We start from the raw sequence: 9,153 nt of genomic DNA, 5'->3' as shown, positions 1-9,153 counted from the left end.
ATCATGTCCAGAGGCATTAAACATTTATACTATTGTTTGCCTAGGCCGATAATTGAATGATAAATGAAAATTAACTTGCTATGTCTGTGTGTTTCCTTTCTTTGTTTCTGGCTTTCAAAATGAATACAAGAGGTGTGCATCTCTCTCTATTTATTTGACAGTAGAATTCAATGATTAGAGCGAGGCCTCTTATCAGTCATCCACAATCTTTGGCCCCTAAATTTGATATTTTTGCCCTCAAGTGACACAGATCTGATTTTTTTTTTTGTCAGTCTAAATGCCCAAAGTGCTTCAAATCACCAAAATGATTCCCGAGCGTGGCCACCGCTGCTGCTCACTACTCCCCTCACCTCCCAGGTGGTGGAACAAGTGGATGGGTCAAATGCAGAGGGTAATTTCACCACACCTAATGTGTGTGTGACTATCAGTGGTACTTTAACTTTTAACTTTTTTTTAAATCTGATCTTTTTGCACCTTTCTTCGCTCTCTGCAGCACTCATTTGTACTTTCTCTTCTCACTCTATGCAAAGAATCGACCACGAGACAACAAGATGGTGCAACCAAATTTGATAGTGATACTGTTACCTGATTGGCTGTCAGCGTGTCACTCCCAATGATCAGTTGCTCAGTTACCACAGAGCAAGTGTTTTTGTTCATGCAACCAACCTTGCTTTGCAACTCCTGGTTTCTTCTGATGTAGAACAAAATACATACAGTCGTGGTCAAAAGTTTACATACACTTGTGAAGAACATAATGTCATGGCTGTCTTGAGTTTCCAATAATTTCTACAACTCTTATTTTTTTGTGATAGAGTGATTGGAGCACATACTTGTTGGTCACAAAAAAACATTCATGAAGTTTGGTTCTTTTATGAATTTATTACGGGTCTACTGAAAATGTGACCAAATCTGCTGGGTCAAAAGTATACATACAGCAATGTTAATATTTGCTTACATGTCCCTTGGCAAGTTTCACTGCAATAAGGTGCTTCTAAAGTTAAAGTACCAATGATTGTCACACATACACTAGGTGTGGCGAAATTATTCTTTGCATTTGACCCATCACCCTTGATCACCCCCTGGGTGGTGAGGGGAGCAGTGGGCAGCAGCGGTGGCCGCGCCTGGGAATCATTTTTGGTGATTTAACCCCCAATTCCAACCCTTGATGCTGAGTGCCAAGCAGGGAGGTAATGGGTCCCATTTTTATGGTCTTTGGTTTGAACTCACAACCTACCGATCTCAGGGCGGACACTCTAACCCAGTGGTTCTTAACCTGGGTTCGATCGAACCCTAGGGGTTCGGTGAGTCGGCCTCAGGTGTTCGGCGGAGGTCAAAACACACCCGACTCATCGTGTAAATACAAACTTCTCACTATCGGCGTATTACGGATACGGCAACAGCTGACTAATTTGCAGGTGTGTAATTTGTTGTGAGTTTATGCGCTGTGTTGGTTTTGTTCTTTGAACAAGGTGATGTTCATGCACGGTTCATTGTATGCGCCAGTAAAAAAAAAACATGGTAACACTTTAGTATGGGGAACATATTCACCATTAATTAGTTGCTTATTAACATGCAAATTAGTAACATATTGGCTCATAACTAGTCAGTATTAAATACTTATTAATGCCTTAATCGGCATGGCCTTATTATAACCCTAACCCTCTAACCCTGACCCTAACCCTAACCAAATAACTCTAAATTAAGTCTTTATTACTTAGAATATGTTCCCCTAGTGTCCAAATAACTCTAAATTAAGTCTTTGTTACTTAGAATATGTTCCCCATACTAAAGTGTTACCAAAAACACATAACTTTTTTTTTAATTAAAAAAAAAAAACACATTTTATTTTTCACTAAAGAAGGGTTCGGTGAATGCGCATATGAAACTGGTGGGGTTCGGTACCTCCAACAAGGTTAAGAACCACTGCTCTAACCACTAGGGGTAGCCATCCACAAGCTTCTGGTTGAATTTTTGACCACTCCTCTTGACAAAAGTGGTGCAGTTCAGCTAAATGTGTTGGTTTCCTGACATGGACTTGTTTCTTCAGCATTGTCCACACGTTTAAGTCAGGACTTTGGGAAGGCCATCCAAAAATCCAAATTCTAGCCTGATTTAGCCATTCCTTTACTACTTTTGACATGTTTTTGGGGTCATTGTCCTGTTGGAACTCCCAACTGCGTCCAAAACCCAACCTCCGGGCTGATGATTTCAGGTTGTCTTGAAGAATTTGGCGGTAATCCTCAGTTTTACTCTCTGTAAAGCACCAGTTCCATTGGCAGCAAAACAGGCCCAGAGCATAATACCACCACCACCATGCTTGACGGTAGGCATGGTGTTCCTGGGATTCACTTTTTCTCCTCCAAACATATTGCTGGGTATTGTGGCCAAACAGCTAAATTTTTGTTTCATCTGACCTCACATGGACACAGATAAGACCTTCTGGAGGAAAGTTCTGTGGTAGAAATGATTGGAAACTCAAGACAGCCATGACATTATGTTATTTACAAGTGTATGTAAACGTTTGACCACGACTGCATATTCAATGTTTTATCAAACATATTTTTTTTAATTATTAACTGATATCGCTATATCTCCCAGCCCTAAATGTGACAATACAAACATTCTTCTTCTCTCATGTCACAACCTCTCAGATAGTAGGGCGACCCTACTCCACTGGTGTGGCCCCACATGGTTTGCGCCCTGGGCGGTCGCTCACATTGCCCGCAGCAAAAACCCGCCTCTGGCCATAAAAAACCCTGCTGTGTAAAAGACAGCCTAAATGTGGTTGGTGTGGTATACGTTCCCTTTGCGGTCTCTAATCTTGAAGCCACATGTGTGTTTGTGTGTGTTCTCGGTCCCCACTGATGTGTTAAGTGGACTGCCTGGATCTCCAAATATGCAGCCCCCCCCTGTAGACTTTGTAGATCTAACCCAGGACCCCTACAACTTCAGTGCACGCTGTCAACAAGGGTAGAGGCACCTCGGCTTTTCCCATGAATCCCTCCACAGGCGAGAGGCGGGGGGTTTCACCATGACCCCTGATCCTCCCCCAGCCTTGAACCGTCGTGCCGGTAATCTCAGTTTCTCAGCTCATTGGCCCCTGCGTGGAACACCAGTTGCCACAATGGCCATCCCAGATTAGACTCTTGACCTGCTCTGACAAGCAAGGTTGCCGGATGGCAGCTGGGAGAGGAGCCTCTAGCAATCAATGCCTTTGATTGGCGCACGGCGGCAGCGTAGGGGGGTTGAGAGGTCAGAGGTTGACTTGAACATCAGACATGGCATGCGTAATATTCCGGGGATGCAGAAACTGTTGTTCCTGTAGAGCAGGGGCGTCAAACGTACGGCCCGAGGGCCGGATCAGGCCCGCGAACAGGTTTTAGTAGAGATGTCCGATAATGGCTTTTTTGCCGATATCCGATATTCCAATATTGTCCAACTCTTAATTACTGATTCCGATATCAACCGATACCGATATATACAGTCGTGGAATTAAGACATTATTATGCCTCATTTTGTTGTGATGCATTAAACAATGTAACAAGGTTTTCCAAAATAAATCAACTCAAGTTATGGAAAAAAATGCCAACATGGCACTGCCATATTTATTATTGAAGTCACAAAGTGCAGTATTTTTTTTTAACATGCCTCAAAACAGCAGCTTGGAATTTGGGACATGCTCTCCCTGAGAGAGCATGAGGAGGTTGAGGTGGGCGGGGTTGGGGCGGATGAGGTGGGGGGTGTAGGGGGTAGCAGGGGTGTATATTGTAGCGTCCCGGAAGAGTTAGTCCTGCAAGGGGTTCTGGGTATTTGTTCTGTTGTGTTTATGTTGTGTTACGGTGCGGATGTTCTCCCGAAATGTGTTTGTCATTCTTGTTTGGTGTGGGTTCACAGTGTGGCGTATATTTGTAACAGTGTTAAAGTTGTTTATACGACCGCCCTCAGTGTGACCTGTATGGCTGTTGACCAAGTATGCCTTGCATTCCGTTGTGTGTGTGAAAAGCCGTAGATATTATGTGACTGGGCCGGCACACAAAGGAAGTGCCTTTAAGGTTTATTGGCGCTTTGTATTTCTCCCTACGTCCGTGTACACAGCAGTGTTTTAAAAAGTCATAGATTTTACTTTTTGAAACCGATACCGATAATTTTGAAACCGATACCGATAATTTCTACATTTTAAAGCATTTATCGGCCGATAATATCGTCAGTCCGATATTATCGGACATCCCTAGGTTTTAGTATAAAATGTACCCTGAAAATGTTGAATGGAGGAAACAGCTGTTCTAAATGTGTCCACTAGATGTCGCCATAGCAATTATTTGTATCTTTGTAGATGATGCTACATGTGTACAAAATAAACCACATGATGTCAGTACATCAGTCGAGGAAAATGATCAAACTACATGAATAACATACTGTAATTTTCATCCATCCATCCATTTTCTACCGCTTGTCCCTTTCGGGGTTGATTTTGATATAATTTTCTTATCTTGATAGATTGAAAATTAACACCAGTGAGTTGACTGATGAACATTATCACATCATTTATTCAGAAAATATAAATAACGACAAATAAAGTGTATATACTATTAACCGCAACAGGTAATTGTAAGAAAAAACATACAACATTATGATTTGTACAATTTCAGAATGTTCTATTTTTAAACAAAGAAAACAATCTAAAGTTGTCTTTATTTTTAAGTTATCGTGCCGTGAATTTACCCACTTGGGAGTAGATTTTCCTCCATGTGGCCCCCCGATCTAAAATGAGTTTGACGCCCCTGCCGTAGAGCCTGAGAGGTGACATTTGGCACCTTTTAGAAGCCAAAATAAAGTGTTTTTAAAGCTCGTGTGAGGAAAACATTGATCAATTGACTCCCGCCTTGATCAAAATATCAATCCATTATGTGACATATGGCATATCCGAGCAAACTAATTTGATATCTCCATGCATAAAGACATTTGGATGATGCACAGACCTCTACCAAGGACAAATGTGCAAAAAAATGAAATGAGCCACCTTTCCACCATTTGTGCCTTTTTTGCAGCGCCTATGTAACCCGCTTGGTTACATAGCTACCGAGCTAAAAGCCCAGACTATCAGCATTGCTCTTGAAGTTGTCAGGGAGTGAGGTCTACCAACGTGCACATGGCGCAGCCACACCGGCTGGCTTCCGTTACACACACCCCGCTAAACATCACTCTCATTTGGGTCACGGCACCACTGTAACCTGCCTGCTTCCGGGGTGGAAAAGAAGAGCAGGGACCAAACCAAGCGGGTTACAGTGGTGCCGTGACCCAGATGACAGTTCAGCGGGGTGAGTGTATAGTAGTGTTGTCCAGATACCAATATTTTGGTACCGCTACCAAAATGTATTTCGATACTTTTCTAAATAAAGGGTACCACAAAAAATTGCATTATTGGCTTTATTTGAACAAAAAAATCTTACGGTAAATTAAACATATGTTTCTTATTGCAAGTTTGTCCTTAAATAAAATAGTGAACATACAAGACAACTTTTCTTTTAGTAGTAATTCAGCTCAATGACGTTATTTATGCTCTGAATGATACTATGCGCTACATTTAGCTATATGACACAATACAAACAACCTTCCCTAGTCATGGTGCAAAAAAATAAATAAATGTTTTTAATTATGCTCTGAATGGTTCTCTGCGCTAAGGTGAATTCTACAATCAAACAGCTGGTGTGTAATACGCACTATACATACAGTACAAACACTTCGTAGGGCGTGATATAACACATTCATGTTCATGGAAAAAGCTTCTTCCCTCGTTAGACAACAAACCATAGATAGCTTATACAGTACTGCCATTTAATGTCTTGGAAGTGCAACTGCATTGCAAATGAGACTCAAAATTAAAACAAGATATAACAACTGCCTGCACAGTTATCATAGTCAGCTCATTTATAAACGATACAGTAAAAATTTAAAAATTCTCATCAAACCAATAACATTTATTAATACACACAAAAGTACCAAAAAGTGGTACCGTTGAGTACCTGTATCGATTCCAGATACCGTTTTGGGGGTGGCGTGGCTCAGTTGGTAGAGCGGCCATGCCAGCAACTTGAGAGTTCCAGGTTCAATTCCCGCCATCAAAACGCTTTACACCAGTGCTACCCACACTGGTTTGAATGTAGCTTAAAGATGCAGATAATGGGTTTCACTATGTAAAGCGCTATATAACTTCACTTCACTACTGGCAATTGGTACCGTATTGGTTAAATGTGAATGGTACCCCTCCCTAAAGTTATAACGCTATAAGCTATAACACTAACCAGGAAACGTTGTGTAGTAGGGACTTGTATTTTGCTCTATTTTGGGGACAAAAAAGCAATCCCAAATAAGCAACCACTCGTTCAAAAACAAGCCCAAAAACCCGGAAATCTTGCAAGCCCAACGTTGCTTATATTATGCAGACACTAACTGATGCCTTCGATGCGATGTGGTTTTAAAACATTCCCAGTGTACTATTTTGGACCCCAGACTGAGGCCAGCAAAGCTGTTTATTTTATTAGCAAAAGCTGAAAAGTGTCCACGTTTAACTCAACCGGACCACTTCTCTTGCACTACCAAACACGGCTGAACAGTACCTGAATGTCTGGATTGGTCGATGAGAACGGCCGAGTAATGCATTTTGCGTGTGTCTGTGCAGTGGCAAGGCGAGACGCAGGAGTTCTGTCCCAACGCCAAAGTGGTCCTGGTGGGCTGCAAGCTGGACATGAGGACCGACGTCAACACGCTGAGGGAACTCTCCAAGCAGCGGCTCATCCCTGTCACTCATGAGCAGGTAAGAATACCATGCAATACCTATATTTCCTCCAGGAATTTGCAAAGTTGTGACTGCGCAAATCCACACAAATTCAACCATTTGTCCGCGGCCTCGCAACTTTGCCCAATGCCCACAACTTCCCTGCAAACTTTGGTCAATCACCATAATTTTCGCCAATCAAATTTGTTTCTGTAATTTCTTTGTACTTGCAATGTCAATAAAGAGCATACCATCATTCATACCACTCAAACGGGCACGGCTCATGTCTACGGCTCTATAAGCCTTTTGGGTAATGTAGTATAGAAACATTTATTTCCCTTTATCAATCCAAGGTAAGACAATAAGGAACAGATCTTCATTTGCAAAGAGGCAGCATTGACATGTTGGAGATGTTGAAGTGTGACAATAATCCCATCGTCTCTCACTTAGCACAAAAATGTGCGCTATAGTGTAGATAATTTTCAACAGTTAACAAATTATTTTAATGTGCGGGGATGAATGTGTTGGAACATAAATGAATGTTTAAATTTGGACAAAACACGTTTCAAGCGTAAAACACACACGGAGAATGTCTGCGACTTGTGGACGACAAAGCAGTCAGCGGACAATAATGAAGCCTTTGGTGGTGTTTCTTTCTGAATTTATGTGTAAGGGTACATCGGAGAATGAGACGGCACTGAGACAGGGACGTCTTGGCGTTAGGCGTGTTTATTAGTGTCAAAATGTAAACAAACGCCATTGGTGGATCTACACCTGACATCCACTGTAATGATACCAAGTACAGGAGCGTATCCAGTCAATACTATTATGATTATGTCGATATTTTTTGGCATCACGACATCTTCTTTCGTTTAAAAAAAATGTATATTATGTTTATAAACTCAGGAAATATGTCCCTGGACACATGAGGACTTTGAATATGACCAATGTATGATCCTATAACGACTTGGTATCGGATTGATATACCCAAATTTGTGGTATCATCCTAAACTAATGTAAAGCATCCAAACAAGAGAAGAATAAGTCATCATTACATTTTAACAGAAGTGTAGATAGAACATGTTAAAAGAGAAAGTAAGCAGATATTAACAGTAAATGAACAAGTAGATTAATAATTCATTTTCTACCACTTGTCCTTAATAATGTTGACAAAATAATAGAATGGAAAATGACACAATATGTTACTGCTAGAGATGTCCGATAATATCGGACTGCCGATATTATCGGCCGATAAATGCTTTAAAATATAATATCGGAAATTATCGGTATCTGTTTCAAAATTATTGGTATCGGTTTCAAAAAGTAGAATTTATGACTTTTTAAAACACCGCTGTGTACACGGACGTAGGGAGAAGTACAGAGCGCCAATAAACCTTAAAGGCACTGCCTTTGCGTGCCGGCCCAGTCACATAATATCTACGGCTTTTCACACACACAAGTGAATGCAAGGCATACTTGGTCAACAGCCATACAGGTCACACTGAGGGTGACCGTATAAACAACTTTAACACTGTTACAAATATGCGCCACACTGTGAACCCACACCAAACAAGAATGACAAACACATTTCGGGAGAACATCCGCACCGTAACACAACATAAACACAACAGAACAAATACCCAGAACCCCTTGCAGGTGTTTGAGGTATGTTAAAAAAAATAATGCACTTTGTGACTTCAATAATAAATATGGCAGTGCCATGTTGGCATTTTTTTTCCATAACTTGAGTTGATTTATTTTTGGAAAACCTTGTTACATTGTTTAATGCATCCAGCGGGGCATTAAGGCTGCAGCTAACGATTATTTTTTCTATCGATTAATCTATAGATTATTTTTTCGGTTAATCTATAAATTATTTTTTTCGATTAATCTATAGATTATTTTTCCTCTTACCGATTTTTTTTTAAATTTAAAATGAAGATGAAAAAATAAATGTAGGCCCGTTTTTTCAAAAGGCATGGCTTTTATTTACCAAAAAAAAGAAGTATGGCCACTCAGTCAACATTAACAACAACATGACTAAATATTCTGTAACAATGTAAACGTTTAAAACTTTTAACATTTAACAAAATTAAAAGTAGCTTATTTGCTTTTTAATGTGCAATATAAAAGTAAACATCCAGTGCAAATCGTAATATTCTGCAATAGTATAAGCATTTCAAAAGTAAAAGTATTGCTTATTTGCTAAAATGTGCAAAAATAAAGATAAACATCCAATACAAAAAAGTGCAAAACGAAATATTCTGTAACAACAGTGTAAACATTTCAACAAAAGTGAAAGTATTGCTTATTTGCTAAAATGTGCAAAAATAAAAGATAAACATCCAATACAAAAAAGTGCCAATCTAAATATTCTG

Source organism: Entelurus aequoreus, linkage group LG06, assembly GCF_033978785.1.
Source record: "Entelurus aequoreus isolate RoL-2023_Sb linkage group LG06, RoL_Eaeq_v1.1, whole genome shotgun sequence".
In the NCBI taxonomy this organism is placed as follows: Eukaryota; Metazoa; Chordata; class Actinopteri; order Syngnathiformes; family Syngnathidae; genus Entelurus; species Entelurus aequoreus.
This window is presented reverse-complemented; position numbering follows the sequence as displayed.